Consider the following 18,326-nt stretch of genomic DNA (forward strand, 5'->3'; position numbering starts at 1 on the left):
GGCATCAGGGGTGCTGCGCAGCGCAGCGTCAGCCACAGACGGCTGGGCTCCCAGAGCCAGGAACGTCCGCGGATGGCGTGGCCCTAACGAAGCATCTCCCAGGCGCCGCCGCAGACGTCCCTGCTACAATCTCGGTTAGCAACCAACTATTAAACAGAATTGACAGGGAAGAAATAGATCAAGTTGTTACAGCAACTGAAGCTATTTGGGCCAGAATTATATGTCTGCAATTAAGGATTCTGTAACTCTGAGCAATTAAAATATCACTGTATTTGAAAACTAATTAATTCTAAACACATATTTTTCCCATGACAAACTTTTATGATTATTTAATTTATTCCATTCTAATTACACTTTAATTAATCTGCTCTTGTATATTATACTGTTTTTCTGGCATTTGACCAATGAAGACAATAAATTGATTGCAGTTCCGTTGCGCAAGAGCAGAAACTGCCATGCCGGTTTCAACACCGCGCTTATTTATTTGTCTGTGCTATTACTTTTCTTTTCCTCCCACTGGGCACAGGAACACGAAACACAACAAATCGGATGACGTTTTGTCTTCTGTACTTTTTTCTTCAAAGTGTAGGAGTTTTTAGTATTAAGGAAATTTATATGTAACATGAAATTACGTAATAAAAATATAACCTATAGGAAATTAACTTCTAAAATACATCACGCAATGACGTATCGATCGCCGCCTGGCGTACAGGCCCATCGCCAGAGCTGCTCCCACTGACACTGAGCTCTGCTCAGCATCTGGCCTGATACGGTCAACGGTAAGGCAGAAAGAGACCAAACCCCATTTTCCTACGTGCCTTAAAACGACATTCATTTCGGTATCTCAGTACGTTTTACACGTCACTGCATTTTAATTTTGCATCAGGTGACCTTAGAGTCAACTAAACCGAAAGTACATAAATTCTTTCCTTACTCAATAAATATTATATTTGGACTAAACTCCGATAGAAGACATAGGTACAAATACTTTATTACACATGGAGTTAGCGGTGTTGGATTGTATTTTGCTTTGGCCATACTTGAAGTGAAAATGACTGTCGTTTACGGTCGGCAGTCCTCACGTTTCTTTGAATACGAGCATCCCTGCAGTTCGCGCGTGGTGGGAGGAGATCCTGAGCTGCGACTCTTGGGAAGCCGCAGTGCAGCAATCCGCTTTTCCTGAACTTGGAAAGCCCCGCTCGCTTCCCGGCTGTGTGCTTGCCTCTGCTTAGGCACCCCCCGCTGTACAGGCCTCGCCCAGAGCCAGAGCCTTGCAGGGGCAGGCAGTTCAATAAAACGCGCTCTGACAGTGCTTTCCAAAATACTTCCTTTGACTTCAGTCAGGCAGCTTACTTTCCAGAGAATTAAAAAGACAAGTACAAAATACGTTCGCAAAATACGTATTCATTAAAAGAGGAAAAAAAGACCCTGCGCTTCATTGACCAGGCCAAGTACGTTACCAGCAACATGCGTATCAGAATATTGTACCTGCTTCCTGCCCCATGTTTACATTCTCAACGACCGTTTCGTAACAGTTAAAAAATATACTTTGAAATTGCAAATAGCAAATGGGTAAATTGACGTAAACATAGAAAGAATATTAAATAACCACAGGCGATTCCTATTTGTGTGCAGCTCGTGTTTGTCTGTTAGGATTCCCACCCAATACAGCATCAGTATTTGGATGAGCCAAGTTATTGGAGAGCAAATTAGTCCAAGAAATCTAATAAGGATCGCTGTAATTCCAGCGCAAACAGGAATGACATTTACAAGGCAAGTATCGCCTGAATATCAGATTTTACAAAAATGTTTATTTTACCAGTTTTGTCTAAGCTTACGCTTTAGGTACGACCCCACAACTGGTCTTTCGTGCCAGTTTGATCCCCTAAGTCTACACCCATTTGGCATAAGGACGTAGGATGCATTAGTTAAATGTGCCCATCTCCAAGGCTCTGAGACAAGAGCAATCATATGTTAAACAGTTAAAATGTTAAAATGTGAGGGATATTAATAAAAAGCTGGTCCCGCATTTAACAGCGGTCGAATACCGATGACGGTTAATTCAGTTTCTAGTACTGACCGTTCCCCGTGCCTGCGATCAGCTAGTTTCCCCATGTTTTGAGCAGCAAGGCTAACTACTATTTAGCAGATGGAGAGAAATAAAACCAGTTACAGAACAGAGTGCCATAGTTCACACATGGACCTTCAAGCCTCACTCCTCTCATCCACGATAAACCACTCCTGACCAGAAATGTAGTGAAAAATGCAAAACTGTTTCACTGCCTTAATTTGAAACTTGGAACAATTCTGCAGTACCTGAACTTGAACTCCCAGCCTTTGAATGTGTGCGGAACAGCCCCCTATTGTGCCGCGCTTTTATGCTGGCAGGAACTGAAGTGTCAATCTTTCATCAGATCATCAGATTATGTCACGTTCTGACCAAATTCATTAGGAAAGCTTTTACCAACCCTATTACCTCAAACCAGAAAATCTAGATCAAAGTATAACCGATTTTACAGCACAATAAAACTGTTCTAAATATTTAAACACTAATTAAAAGGCCTCTTCTGTTAAAAGTAAATAAATAATTGAAAGCTACCTCTTCTTATAAATGCAACCATATTTATCTCATGCCTCTCAGAAAAACAGGACCTATATATGGTGGAGAGTGAGAAGAAACGCACTTAAAAGCCGTCATTTGAGAAGCTGGCGGGTTGCTGGACTCCTCCATCATTTGCCTACAGTAAGGCACACTGAGCGCCCACTCCAGTGACAGAGCATTAACCCCTGAATGTCTTTGCTGGCGCCATTCATGCGGGACAATCGTATCTCCTTACTCCATGCAGATGTCCTGGACGGACACCACATCCAAAACAAGAGAAGAAATACTTTTTAAGGAAAGCCTACATCAATGAGTGATTTCTCAGTAAATGCAATTATATTGTAATTTGTTTTCTTCCTAGAATAGGCATGATCTTGCCTCCTAACAAGGTAAAGAGCTGTCATTAAGTTTGGCAGATGTATTTTCTGCTTTTTGAGCAGATACGACATCTGTGTAAAACAAACACTGAACGTGGGAGTACTAAATAGTTTCTCTTGTCCCCATTTCAGGTGGATAGCAGGGATGGAATAAGAATTCACATTAATATAATTAACAGCAAGGAACTGAGTTTAGACTAAGCCGTGAGCAGGAGCAGCAACAGCAAATAATGACAGGACAGTCATCAATATTGATTTCATGTATTTTTCAGTACTACAATCAGATTCTCCATCTGTAACTCAAACTTTCAAAGTATGATAATTTACGGAAAGGAGATTAATTTCGCCATTTTGAGTCAAAGACGTATTTCATAGCTTCATCCCAAATCCTGTATATTGTTAGGATCCCTTTCCCCTTTGAAGACTTAGTGAATGATTGAAGCTTCTACTTTCTGAGAAACAGATAACACAAGACTAGTAATCTGACTCTAAGCCACTGGATAAAGGCAGTTTGTTTCCTCTTAGCCCATCTGTCAACACCTCTTCAGTAATTAGTCCTAATTATTACAAAGGGCTAGCCTCCCATTCGCATTATTAAATCAGAAATACTATCATAGCCAGGTATCTTTCAACGCCTACCAGACTGGCGACCTTCGATTTCATTGAATCTTCCATCAGTATCTGCCTTTGGAAGAGCCTCGGCAGTAATTTTAGCATCAGCTTCAAAGATGCAGATCCCACAGTGGAATTCCAGGGATGCATTCATACACACACCCACGGCATGTGACAGGAGAGCAAGCAACACAATTGACCTTCGCATTGTTCTCTAAACTCCCGTGATATAAACCACACATCTCCATTTTCTACAGCAGAACTGCCTTTTGCCTGCTGCTTAGAAGGGCTCCTTTGAACTAAAAGCTGATAGGAAAAATAGTGAAACTGTGCCTATAAAGATGAGGGTCAAATCTTTGTTAAGAAAACAATACATCTGAAACTTTTTGCCAGATCAAGAGAAATTTGCAAGAAGTAAATAGTAACTAAAAATACACATAAATGTATTTAAGCGTGACGAAGATTTAAAAGGTTTCCTTTGTTTATTTTTGCTCTAGAGCTGAAGTACTTCCCCAGAAAACTGGAAAACAAAAAGGACAATGACATCGAAACTCACGGAACCAAAGCGCAATTAGCTGAGGCTTTCGTCAGACAGTTTTAAGCTCTTCATTTATGTTAACATTTATTTAACCGAAACAAGAGGAAAAAAGATGCTCTCAAGAACCAAACACTCCAATTCTTTTGATTAAAAGCCAAACACGTTTCCCAGTCGCACATCTGAGACCAGTAGTGAGGATCTGTTTACGCTGGGTTTCTCATCCACAGCAGAGCACTACCAGTTTCCTCCGACACAACGAAGCAGCCTGAGCCGCCCTGGTACGGTCTAGCGCTTGGCTAAGCATCTCTGCTAAAAGCTGGTGCCCAGCGCAGGAGAGCTACGCAAAGATCCGAAAGTCTCCATGTGAACAAAGCCCACGTCCTCGAATTAAAACAGAGAATGTTTTTGTTGATATGCTTAGTGTTTCAAAAAATAAAGCATACAAAAGAGGGTTTTTTTTTTTACAAAAAAACAAATTAAAGAACTTTTCTGTGTCCTGTATTAAAGTGAATCAGTGATTTTTTTTTTTTCCTCTTTGCAGGTCTCCTCTAAATGCTACAGATGTTGACAACAAACAGTATCTACATAAATTTAAAAAAAGAGATGCAAATAATAAAAGAGCTAGCTACTATATAAGAAGCAGTAGCCTAAATATTTAGGGTTTGCCTGAGCAATCAGCGTTGGGCCAGCACTGAACAGGGGGCGTGGGAGGATGCCCAGCCTGCAGGGATGTCCCCGCAGCTCCCTGGTGTCCCTAAGGCCCAGTGCCTGGAGGAGGGAGCGGGTCCCGGGTTCTGGGCCCCCGACCCGTGGATGTGGCCGGCCCAAAGTCCCTCTTCTGTCTCATTCTCTCAACTCGGCCTACTTGGAACCAGCACAAAGACATCTCAGCAGCACGCAGTGCTGGGGCATGAAGAAACTACTCTGATTTCAGCTTCCCGCATACTTGCCCTGCATACCTTCCTGCTAGAGGACTCATGGCACCATACAGCTTCGCTGCACCTGGATGGCTTTTCACTTCGGAGAGAACTAAAACTCACTGCCAAGAAAAATAAACACACAAACTTAAAATTCATTTTCCAAGTCGTACATTTTCCAAATAAATGCCATGTTAGTAACATGCACAGTAACGGGCAGGCATTTGACTAGCAACGCATCAGGCTTTAAAATACATTAATATTTCAGGTATCAACGATGCAGTATTAACACTTGCTACCATTTTTTTCTTGATTATCCTTATGAGAATTCAGTGTACTAACAGTAAGAACCTTTCAAAGGAAACCATCGTATGGCTCTAGTACTGCAGAAAAGCCCTGCAGGGTCAGACGAGTGGTCCATCCAGCCTCGTATCCCGTTTCCAGCAGTGGCATGCTGTTTAGAGATGCTATTTAGGGAGAAGACAGAAGCCTGACTGCTTTTGGAGTCCATTCCCCCCATACTCCTCCAAGCACAACTGCGGTATTAATGATCTTACAGGGCACGTCATTTCACTGCCCAGCTGTAGTCCTGCTGACGGTGAAACTGTCTAATCCCTTTTCAACCTGCTGACACCAGTGCCTTCGCTACCTTCTGTGGCAAAAACCCCCGCTATCTGACGTTTCAGAACATGGAGGAGTATTTTCTTTTATTTGTTTTAAACCTGATCTGCTACTAGCTTCACTGAGTGCCCGCTAGTTCTTGCATTGCAGGATGTGGAGGGCAACAGTTTCTCATTCAGCTTTTTCATCGCTTTCATGATTTTGTAGATCTCAGTAATAAATACCTGTCTTTCTCTAAACCAAACAGTACCAGCCTGTTCAATCTCTCCTCATATGACAGTTCTGCCGTTTCCCCCAACCATTTCAGTTGCCATTTTCGGCACCATCTCTAACTCCACTAAATCCGTCTGGAAAAGCGGAGAACTGAAGATAGTCCTTCAGATATGAGCCCACTGAGGTTTTCCTTAGTAGCAAAATGACATCCTTGACGAGACAAATCCTCACTGACCTCAAAAGTCACACCTCACTTTCAAGAGGGGAGTTACTCCTTTCTGTGACAGATACCATTCCAGCTAATACACCTGGCGAAGGAAGTTATCTTTGCTCTCAATAGTTCAGGATTTCTGCTGCAGGGCAAGCCAGGAGAGGAAAGGCTAAGTGTAAGTGCACTGTCCAAGGATCTACATCCGGAAGAAATAACATAATATTTAATAGCACTTCCTGAAACACCTAGACTTCCTGGAATTACTAGTTGAAATCCCAGAGGAACCGGTCATGTTCTCTGTCCATCCGAGCCTAGCAGGCTGCTTCCCTACGCCACTGTGTATCTTTCAGGGAAAAATTGTAATGCTTGAGAGCTCTGGTCCATTTTTATAGCACCAAACCCTGTAGCTTCTCTTGCTGACTTGGACCAAAATCCCCCTAATACTTCATGCCAGCAGCTGTTTCTCTCCATTCCCAGCTACGTGTACTTAAGCGGCATATTTTACAGTAAACCAGATCCTTCCCTATTTTAAGGTTACTTTGTACCACGCGGAAATGTTGGAGTAGCAACGGGTTGCCTTTTTCCCTTGATTTTCATTTCATGTCATTAACTTTCATGGAAGTGGAAGTGTTCGGGTCAAAAAGACGCAAAAATTATAAAAGCGTATGTGCACAATGTAATCTCAAAAGAAAAAAGAAACCAGACCCCAGCAGAAGGAACAAAAGGAAGTCCATCTTGGTTCCAGCTGCATGAGCCACCCCAGCACCGAGGAGACAGCGCTGGGATCTCCCAAGCCTGCGCACAACGTCGCTGCACTGTAACCACAGCTCTGCCTCGGCCTCGCTCCTGCCACCACATGCCCAAGTCCAGCAGCAAGAATCCACCGGGACACAGGAGCCGCATCTCCCTGTGGTCACCCAGAAACGCCTCCGTCTCAAAATGGCAGCGGGATGGATGGATCCCACAGCCTTTGTCCGGCAGCTTTGCCCAAGTGCAGAGAGGAAGATGAGGCCCCATGTTCCCAGTGCAGGCCTCGCAGGAGGAAATGAGATCTGGATGTCACGAAACTGCTAGCAAACTAAGTCTGCAAAGCAGAATATTCATTTTTAGATACTACACACTAGAATGTTTTATATAAATGTACTTCTGCAGTTTCCTCCGTTCCCGCAACGGTCCAAAATACTTACATACATCAACAACTACACAACGGTAGCACCGCTAAACTAACACTGACTTTAAAGAGGCTACTCACATAGTGAAGATGTTCACCCACATCTGCAACAGCCATGGAACACTAACTGAGCAACGGGCTTTAGCTCTCTCAGACACAAAAGTCTTCATAATGATGTGTTTTGTATAAAACCAGATTACAGTGTAACCTGCGAGGTCTCTGGTATGTTCCCTTTTCAAGTCTGCAAGTACTAGTTTCAGGGAAGAAGTCTGTGCCAAAGTATATTATACCTACTGTGGCAGTAAATTCTTCATGGATGAGGTTTTATACATAAATTACCTTCATTTGCAGTCTCTGAATGCTCTTCTAAATTTTATGGGATAATATGAATTATGAGCACCCATGTATTTCTTGTAGGCATAATGTGAGACAGATTTTTTTTCTACTATATGCAAAAGATTATGCAAGTGAGTTGTACTCTGCACCTCTCTCCCCCGACCCGTGTTGAACAAATGCGGTAACACAGAGCAGTCAATTGCTTATGAGAAGTGTACAGCCTGCTATAAAGGTATGTATGTATGTATGAATTAGGTCTAACTAGGAATAAATATGAATCACATGGTTAAACAAAAGCATTAAAAATATCTGAAACTTTTTTCTAAACGTTATAAACTTAGATTTCTTAATCTGTTATTTCTTGGTTTAGTTATTGGTACATTTATGGTTTGGCAAAATAACTCCTTTTAAATAAATTCTATATTTAAAATGCACAATTTATATTTAATTGAAGCTACCATTGTAATCTTTACAAAACTTGGCTGGATTTCAGTGGCTGGGCTTTAGGTATTTTGCTGGTTCTGCTGGATTTTTAAAACCCTAGAGATCTGGGAATGGAACGAGTCTGTTCACTGTTATTATTAGTCTCTACTAAATACTGTTGGTGACCCACTGGAACTTAAATCCTAGCCATTCTCATATATCTGTTGAACACTGGGTGCTTTGGACTCAGTTCATACACAACACTCGCCTCAGAAGCAAAGTTCCAGGTTTCCACAGGAGCTCTAATTTCAGGAATCACTAGGAATATGAACTGGCAAACGGTGCCCAGACCCCCGTTCTGCAAACTGCTCTACCGCCGCTGGCTGAATCAGCCTAGTAGTTTCCAGGGCTCCGCACGAACAGGCCCAGGATCGGCCATTTTTCTGCAAGGACACACTCTTGGTCCGCTGCAGGAAACAGCAGCAACCCTGTGAAATGCACCTACTCGCAGCCACTGAAACCAAGAGGCAAAACACAGCAGGAATGGTACAGATGGTATGGGAATGCTTGCCCTGCTCCCACGACAGTGGGGGAAGGATCAGGCAGGAAGGCTCGTCAACAAGATCAGACAAAAGAGAAAACACTGAATCATATTAAAGTAATTACCAGAAAATAAGACTTCTGTAAAATATTTGCAATCAGCTAGTTCAGGCCTTCAGGCTCAGTCTTGTATTGGGCTGCATGTAGCGGCACCACCCCAGGAGGCGCTCCAGGAAGGATGGGTGACTCAGAGCCACAGTTCCTCCCTGGCTCCCTTCCTCTCGCATGGGAGCACAAATCATTTCACCCCGTCCTGAATGCAGCGTACTTCCACGTTACTCCTAACCAGCCTGAGAGTGCAAGAAGCCACGGCCCTGCTCCCTCTGCTCGCCCTACGTCCATGACCGCGGGGGAAGGATCAGGCAGGAAGATCCATTATCTCTCCCCGCCATTGTCTCTCCTCTCCCCTCTCCCCACACCCAAACCTGCTGTCTAAAGCAGCCAGATGGGACACATTTACTTCCCGCTCCTGCCCCAAGATGCTACTGGGACGGGAATAATCTAGCATGGAGATAGTATCAGCAGGAAAGAGAAGAGAATCCTAGTTCGGAAGAACATAGTCGTCACTAGATAATGATAACCACATTTAATGGGCACAAGCACGAAGGCACGAATTTCAGAGATTTTCCCCTTATTTAAAAGAATAGGGGGTTATTATAAAAATGCCCAATTACATCATCAGGCACTACACGATATTTATGGTATAAAATCACTGTAATTAAACGCTAAGTGCTGATTTCAATTATTTAGCAGTGGAGCAATAAAATAAGCGAGTGCCTTTAAAATGTTATTTTCACAGAGTAATCACAGAATACAAAAGGAGCTAAAAAATTACCTGTCAGGACCTTAGACGTCCCATGGCAAGACGTGAGATTTAAGGTGCAAGGGTTCTCAGGCACAGCGTCGCAATTAAGCTCTGCGTCCCTCAGATCCACTCTTTTGCTGCACGCTTGCAGTGGAGCTATAGTACATGGGAAAAGAGAAGAGTGAATTCCTGCCCTGACTGGGTTAGAGTTACCATGTCACCTTAAAACTAGTCACTTGGGAAAAACAAAGGCTTACACAGAGACTAAAAGTATTAAAGATCTGAAGCAGCGAGGTAGTTCAGTCCGCAGTGGCCATGTCTGCACACGCCTCTCCGCTGAAGAACCAGGGCTGTGTTCATCAGTGTTGGAAAACCTTGCAAGATTATATTAAAAAAATAATTTTAATTGGAAAATTCGTTCCAAAACATAACCTCTATTGAGAAATATCATCCAAAACATAGGAAATAAAGGATATTCCCAGCAGATATTCTCAATAAGCTATCTGTCATAGAGGGGGAAAAAAGACTGCAATATTAAATATTACTAATTCTACTTTGGGGCTAAATAACAGTCCTGGACAAATGGCGATACAGACATCCAGCCAGCAGGCGTGAAGCCGTGGCAAACCAGACGCCGTACCGTCCTTAAGCAGGATGCAGTGCATGCTGTCCTGAACAGGGGTGCCTCAGGAGCCCACGAAGGGAAGTGGCCATGCACCTTCCTTCCTGCTTGGTGGAACCGATGCTGCTTTAAGGAAAGACCCCCAGCACAGCTCCAAATCTGCAAGGCTCCAGTGCTGTCAGTGTGCCAGGCGCATCCGTACAGGGCAAAATAACGGGTGCATGTGGAGCTCTCAGACTGCCTTCACCTCAGCTGTGACCCTTGCAGAAGCTGCGATGGATGACACTGAAAAATTCTTCACGTTTGGCATTACATTAAGATTTTTTTTATCAAAAAATAGAATGCAGCCCACTTCCATTCAGGTTTCTGACAAACTTTTGTTTTTCTAGGTAGATTTTCAGCCAAACAAAAAAACTGAGCTGGAAATGTCCAGTTCAAATTCTTTGCTTCCTTACATGCTTCTCCTTTACCAAGAACAAAATACAACTTGTCAAAGAACACACTTCGAAGCAGGAATAATGACCGTTCCCAACCCCACAGCTCCATATTCATTATAAATAAAAGAACCCGAAGGTCTTCCATTAGCTTTGGTGGTTGGGAGGGAGTGGGAAGAACGATGCGTCAAGCTGCAATGGAGGAAGTACATACGCCAACTGGAAAAACGGACTATAAAAAGCTTTTCTTACACAAACACAGGAGGAAGTAACCAACACCCTCAATTGTCGAAGTGAAAGGTGGGGAGCCTAAACACACAACTAGGAAAAAGAAAAGTAAAAATTGAGAGTCCTGAATGTTTCACGTGTTGCCAATTACTCTCAAATTTGAGCACCTTGTTCAATACGGTCAAACTGTTATTACAGCAGATCTGGCAAATCTCATGCAAAGAGCACAAATGCTGTATAACCCCACCAGGCTTGAGAGCCTTCTGCAGTTACGGCTGTGTATCACCTGCGTATGCGGCACAGCACTACCGACTCTCCCTCTCCGCCACCTACTGCAGGCTGGGTGGAGAGCCCTCTGCACCTGGGACGAGGGATCAGAGTGCCAAGAAAGGCCACGGTGCTGCGCTGCAGGAAAAGCGTGTGCCACCGCGGCAAGCCACTTCTGCTCCAAGGGCCTCTACTAACCAGCAGCGTCCCCAGCTGCATGCAGGAACGCATCCCCTCCAGTTCACCCAGCTGGCAACCAGCATGGCATCATCTCTTACGTCAGAGGACAGAAGAATCAAAGGGTCTAACACGGGTGCAAGAATGCAAAGTACAGCTTCAGAAGGTCAAACAAGCCCATCACAGAAATGAAAATTTATTAGAGCAAATAGCTAAATACTGGCAGGCAGAGATGCAGATTCTAACAAGGCAGATTGAGGAAAAAGGAGGCAGACAGTGAAGCCGGCTGCACTGATTATCCCTCCTCTGGAGAGAGTGCTACACGGGCCTTTGCGCTGGGCAACGCCCCGTCGGAACCAGCCATCACTGCTACAGGCTCATACGCTTCCACGACCCAAGCAACCGTCCCGTACACCAAGTATTCTGATCCCTAGCAGACACAAAGTCTCTAAGAGAGATACGACCGAAAGAGCGCTACCATGATGATCTACTGGCGCTTCAGTAGTCTCATATTTTTCCATTAAGGTCATTTTCCTTATCCGTGAAAATATATTAGCTCATGGCATTTCGCAAGGTCACAACCTTCTGGTTACAGAGCTTGAACTTGTCAACAATTATTTAGTGAGTGCAAGGGAGGCAGGTCAGAACATAGATACATAGCACACAGATTCTACTAATCTTCACAAAATCATTCCTTCCCCCGCCAGTCACTGCACAAAAGGACATAAACCTAACCTCAAATTAGGTAAAGGTTTGGTCTTGTAATGAGCCTGTAGCTTCAAGGTCATTTCACCTGAAAATTTCTTACATGGTTTTGAACATCTACCGTTTATAAATGACAACAAATTAAAACCAGAGAAGACTTCACACAATATTCAAGTGGAAGCAGATAGCCCGCATTCTCTCCTGCCTCCAGAACACATCAAGTTGTTTCGGAATTTTTGAAAATAACAATTAGAAACACACTAAATGCTTGGACAACACAGCACAACCCATCTGGGATAAAACTGCATTCTTCTTCCTCTGCTGCTTACTTAGCGAAGGTGTTAGCATTGCTTTGCCCAGGACAACAAAGCCAGCAACACAGCTTAGCACTTTAAACACCAGGAGAGTCAACACAGAAGAAACCAGTCTGCTTTGTCCCTGGTATTAATGGTCAATGCAAAACAGACCAGGACACTGGGCTCTTGACTATGTTTTCTTTGTTCTGCAGAAGGCACAAGAAGTTTTGTGACAGGCCAATCTCCCTCCTGATTTCAAATTGAGAATCCACGGCTTTACAGAGGTCTGCGTAGACACGGCTCTGAGCAACCTCCATCCTAGATGGCTCCTGGTCTCCCACATTGGTATCTCTGCTCACTTTATCGCTTTGTCTCATTGTTTTAGGTGGGTTTGTGGGGTTTTTTTCACATTAAGTGTGTGCATGGGTCTTCTCCACAGCTCATCCTGTGTACACTTAAAATCCCTGATATATCTTGTTTGCAGCTCTGCTTCTCCCACCTCCTAACACTAACAAGGACTTTTTTTCCCTCAAACAGTCTCACCACTTTCTTGTGGCAAAATTAGCACTGTAGACTGCCAGGTGATTCCTGACAATTTACTTGTATGCATAGAGCATCGTGCAATTCTACAGTGTGCATTAAAAAAAAAAAAATCCTCAAATGTTTACACAAGTCTCCTGTTTCTAGTTCTCAAGAAGTTACTTTCTTGATATTCAAACTCAAACCCTGATGATAGAAACTCACATTTTAAGGAGAGGCAAGTAGAAATTTCTCATCAACTGAACAAGTTGAGCTATGCTTCTGGGTATGTATTACAATATCTTTTTCGCATCACACCTACTCTACTAAATATACAAACCAGCGAGCAAGTGATAGTTTTGTCAGCCACCAGCTAATCAAATGAAAAATTATTAGGCTTAGAAAAATAATAAAAGCAGAAGCCAGCTGTGCATTTGTTGGATGAAAATCCCAGTATCTCCCATGTTAGCTCATGTGCATTTCAATTTCTGGGAAGAAAATAATGGGAGTTTCTCCACCCTTTCTCATGTGAGCCATAAAACAGATTTATTACCTAGGATATATTCTGTGTTTTCTCCTGAGGAAAAAAAGAAAGTGGTGGAACAAGTTCATTTTTTTCCCTTCTACAACTAGGATTTTCTTTATAATAAACACAGAGCTTAATTTTGGTATCATATGGCCCTTCTATTTAATGCTCCGGTCACACTTTTTACCTTTCTAAATCTTGAACTGTAGCATTTTCATTTCAGTGGGGAATCTACAGCTGCTCCAGCTGTCTGAGTGCGGAAGGTCTGTCCTAAGATTCGTATCTGCTGTATTTTAAAGCAGAATCCTTCCCTCCCCTAAATCAAAGAAATTTAGCTTCTACTGAAAAATTATGGAATAACTAAAAGAAAAAGCAAAACATTAGTCTATGTTTCTTTCTTGTTCTTACGCCCAACAGTCACCCAGCAGCTCTGGGAAACTTAGGCTGCAAACTCCGAGGTTTTGCAGGACAGGGTTGCATCTCATCTGGGAAGGTTTTCCTGTACAAATTACTATTTTTTGACTGTAACAGTCACCTTCTGACCTTTAAAAATACATCACGGTAGAGAAAATTTGCTGACTAAAATATTTTTTGCCTCTAAGACTCCTAATTTGCTTACAGTACGATGTTACAATTCTAAAGACCCGTGCTGGTAACTCCATTTATAGAAAAGGTGGTTTTCCCTGTAACTTTCACTTTTGAGATGCAGAAGAGCCTGATTCATATTTTAAATGCTTCTGAATCATGACATAGCCTGGATTCTCCAGTTTAGTGGTCTGGAAACTTTCAAGGCTAATATATGCCTTTTTGAATGACATCCAGCAATAACTCTTTTTTTAAGCAAATCTGTTGACTCTAATATTTGTAGCCTAAACGCGCTCTACAATCTACTCTTGATAACTAGCACCTATTGTTTAATGAGTCACTTTTCTCAACACAGCAAACTTGGCATCTCTCAAAGTTCCAGTTCCTTCAGATAATCCTATGACATACGAGCGTTTACACCAAGTCAAAAATGCCATTGAAACAATCTCTGAAATGACGAGCTATGCCATCATTAGCTGCATATAATTAGAATGTACCACAGAATTGCATTCATTACAGTTGTGAAATTATTTTTATTGCTTATGAACAGCAAAAAAAATCCACTTTTTATCATACAACTGTGCCAGCATAGAGCTCAAAAGGAAGCTGGTTTGCTTGGGCAAAAATTGTGCAGGTTTTTTTGTAGATTTATTTCTTTCTCATTGCTTTGTAATCACTTTTACTGCTCCACAGAGACCAATAATTCGAAAAAAAACCCCAAACCCGTAGCTAAAGTGGCTAATTTGAAACCCTTCATTTGTACTAGCACGTATTTTCTACTGCAGTCAAACTGCATTCTTACAAAGAAAGCATAAATCTATCCATACAGGTATTTTTGGGATCAAACACTATTACTGCTACTAAACTTACCTTTTTTCTCTATAAAGACATACACACAAACATGTAATACTGTGCTGAGGTTTCAAGTTTGTACAAAAGTAATGCATCAGCATTACAACTCAGGTGTCCAAAAAAGAAAGTTGAACCTTTTTTTTTATCATTACTAAATTTGTCTTCACAATCCTAGAAATCTCACTGATGTACACCTATAATCCAACACAGCTACAACAAAAGAATTTATTGCAGAAGAGTAGTCATAGTAGCTATTTTCCCCAGTGAAGACAGTGCTTCATAGAATATCGTTTTGCAAAACCAGGATCTTCAGCGTTAAATCTCCCATATAAGCTAATCAGTGACGACTGGTTTACAGTTCTTACTGTTCCAGTGAAACAGTATGTTGTCATGGCTGAGCTTGCAGAGAAATAGTCCTCAAATTAAAAATAAAAGTTATGCAAACACAAAACGTAGTATAGCCTGATGTAGTACGTGATAGAGAGCCAAAAAAATTGTCTCTTTAGAACATAAGAACATATATGGGTCAGTAGTTAAGCGTTTCTTTGCAGAAAGAAACTCACAGTATTCTAAAACGGTCAACAGGGTCAGAAAAGGCGTTAACGTACTTAGTCAACAGATCTGCTCCCTAGCATGTTATGATTCTAATATTGTAATTCTAAGGCTTAAAAATAAGTCTTTACACCAATTAACCAAAACCAGACTATTTATCTGATATTAGCAACTGGCGTCTATTCCAGTGCATGCACCAACATAATTTCCATCTGCAGAATCTTTATAACTGATAATGACACATCCGAGCCAGAACAAACAGAGTTAGATTTCCTGATCACAGGCTATTTTTACAACAAGAAAAGACTAGTTTACCTGTAAATCAATAAAAACGTTAATAGGAATCATTAAAAAACAAGAAGTTACTCCCGTAGTTTCTTTAAAATGTAGTAATTTAGTTAAAAATAAATAAAACGTCCTCTATACTCCACATAACTTACGCAGACAGGACAAATTATTAATGAAACGCTCCCCAGTCGCGGAGCCCTCTCTAAAAGCCTCACAGAAATGCTACTAAAATTGGGGGTTGGTGGAAGGAGCTTTGGAAGAACGACAGGTCACAAAGAGACTGCTAAAAAGTGTGGAGAAGGGCTTTCAAAACGATTCCCAGAGAAAGAGTAAAAGTTACACACAGATTTCCATCTCTCGTGTCCTGTATGTTTTCCAGAGCACGCACCACGCCTGTTTTTTACCTTGTTCATTTCAAAATGAAGCTATTGAATCTGAACATTAGATTATTTTCTACTGTGAAGTGGCATATAAAGGAGTCGCGTAAGGCACCTTCTTCATTTCAAACAACCAGCGCTATTGAGAAGAAAAATACACAGCAAAAGAATCCAAGCGTCAGGTATCAGCACGCAGACGTCGGCCAAACGCTGCGCGGCTCCGTTCGGAAGGCCAGCTAGGTCCGTGAAAGGCAAGAGGGCCACCGGGGCGCCCAGGCTGCGCAGCCCGGCGGGACGGGCGGCGGCCCGGGGCCCGGTACGGCGGGGCTGGCGGCAGAGCCCCGCCGCCAGCAGAGGGAGCAACCCGAAAACCGGTCACCGGAGCTGCCCACCGCCCACGGGAGCAGCACGCCCAGGGCTGACCTGCATGAAGGTTCAACGAATCCATCTGTGGAAAATCCATCCAGGCAAGATTTCCTCCATTTTCTGACAGCCATCAAAGTAAAAACCGAGGGATTCAAGTCCCTGTGTTGAAATGAGGCTAGTTCTGTAGATTTCCGTAGGCTACGTCTGAATAGAAGTTTGCATTATGAAATTATGGCGTATTAATTATACAGTCGCAGCATCCCTCTGGATGGAAGGGCCGCAGGAGGTCTGCGGTCTGATCTCCAGCTGAAAGCCGGGTCAGCTATGAGACCAGACCAGGCTGATCAGAGCTCTATCCAGTTGATCAATACAATGTTACTTTTTCATATTACTATATCATATGTATTATTAACAATACGACGTTTTACTTTTGTAAATGCTTTCAACTGAAGGGCATTAAAGCGCTTAAAACACTACTCATCAGCAGGCCTGCCTGGGGGCTGCCATGCCAGTCCTGCGGGTGGCGGGGAAGGCACGGAGCAAGCAGCGGCCCAGCCCCGGCCGTGCCCGACATAGGCAGCCCGGGCTCTGAAACCCAGCCGATGCCTTGCCCGGCCGTGCCTTGGTCTGCAGCGTTTACGTAAGCTCGTTCACTCTCCCTTACTTTTAGATACTTAAAAACACTCATTTCTGTTGGTCCTAAAAGAAAAGCACCGGGATTATTATGGAAGGGTTGTAAAATTCAATACGTTAGAATTGTAAGCTCCGTTACAAGCAGGTTCGGTATTTATGGCTCTCTGACGTTAACTATTTGATGGGCGCATTCCGCACGCAAAGCAGGAGGCACCGGTGTCAGAGCTGCCAGCAGAGCTGGCACAGCGCCTCTCCGGGCAGGCCGCCTCCGAGCGAGGCCGCCGCCAGGCCGGCGCGGGCCCCGATCGGGCCCTGCCGCTCCCGCCGCCTCACGCCAGCCACGGGCGCCGCGCCCCGCTCGAGCACCCGCCCCGCCCCGCCCCGCCGGGGCCCCGTCCCCGCGCCCGCTCCCTCCTCCGGCCGGGACGGGCCCCGCCGCTGCCGGGGCCGGGGCCGCCTGTGAGAGGCGGCGCGAGGCGGCGGGGGATAACGGTCCCCCCGGCGCGCGCCCCGCCGTTGCCGTGGCGACGCGCCCGCGCAGGCGCAGGCTCCCCAGGCCGCAGCGGCGGTGACGGGCGCCTCCTCCCCGCTCCGCCGTCGCCTCCCCGGCGGCCCGGCCCGGCCGGGCGTGCCCCGGGGCGGCGGGGATGCAGGGATGCGGGGGGGCGGCGGCGTCCCGTCCCCCCCTCCCCGCCTCTCACCGAGCGCCGCGCCGCCCGCCGGGGGAGGAAGCGCGGCAGCGATGACTCGGCGATCCTCCGCTGTACCTAAGGCTGCCTGCCGGGAGCCAGGCAGGCGCAGAGGAGCGCCGAGCGCCAGCGCGCTGCCTGCGGACCCTTCCTGACGTCACGGGGCAGCGCACGCGCGGCTCGGGCCCCCCCGGGCGCCTCGGCCCCCCCGGGCCGGCAGCGGCACCCCGGCCCCCGGCCCCGCTGCGGGCCGCAGGGCGGCGAGCGGCGTGGCGCCCGCCGGGAGGACCTCGCCTCCAGCGGGCGGCAGGGCCGGGCCCGGCCCGAAAGGCGCCGCTGCGCTGTGGAGGCAGGCGCGGAGGGGAGGGGCGCTGGGACCCCGGGGCGGCCTGGGCTGGGGCGCCGCGCCGGGCTGCTGCTGCCATCGAGCGTGCATCCAGTCGGGCTGCACTTACGCGACCCATGACGTCACCCACCGTAGCTCTCCGTACGACGTTTGATCAGTGCGGTGTGCGCGGGGCAGCGATGTAGGCTCTCTTCCGCTCCCTGTTTGCACAGCACTCGTCTGCCAGAAGCTCTGCCCAGCATGGGGCTATCGCGTTCCTGAATTCATTTGCCTCTTCTGGCCACCGCCGTCAATCTGGCTTTGTTCTGGCACAAACAGACCCAAGCCTTCCCGTGCAACATAGCCGCGCTTAGTTTTCCAGGTGCTGTCTTGCAGGAGAGCCGCTTTAGAGAAGGAAGTTGCCTCCTGAAATGGTTCCAAATGGAAGTTAACGGTTAG

General features: G+C 45.1%; 1 protein-coding gene across 4 annotated transcripts in view; it reads right to left on the reverse strand.

The window, feature by feature from the left end:
* The window catches only part of GNB1L (G protein subunit beta 1 like), a 41,419-nt gene extending 23,716 nt beyond the window's left edge, over positions 1 to 17,703 (reverse strand). Inside the window, exons 1-3 of one of the 4 annotated variants that reach the window (XM_082325447.1) lie at positions 17,555 to 17,606; positions 9,684 to 9,800; positions 9,457 to 9,582 (exon numbers count right to left, since the gene is read on the reverse strand). The gene's annotated coding sequence lies outside the window, so the exon portion shown is untranslated. The other 3 variants (XM_082325446.1, XM_082325448.1, XM_082325449.1) reach the window with 3 other exon arrangements.
* Between the last annotated feature and the right edge of the window lie 623 nt (positions 17,704 to 18,326).

Source organism: Platalea leucorodia (genome assembly GCF_965183815.1).
Source record: "Platalea leucorodia genome assembly, chromosome: 12".
NCBI classification, from domain to species: Eukaryota; Metazoa; Chordata; class Aves; order Pelecaniformes; family Threskiornithidae; genus Platalea; species Platalea leucorodia.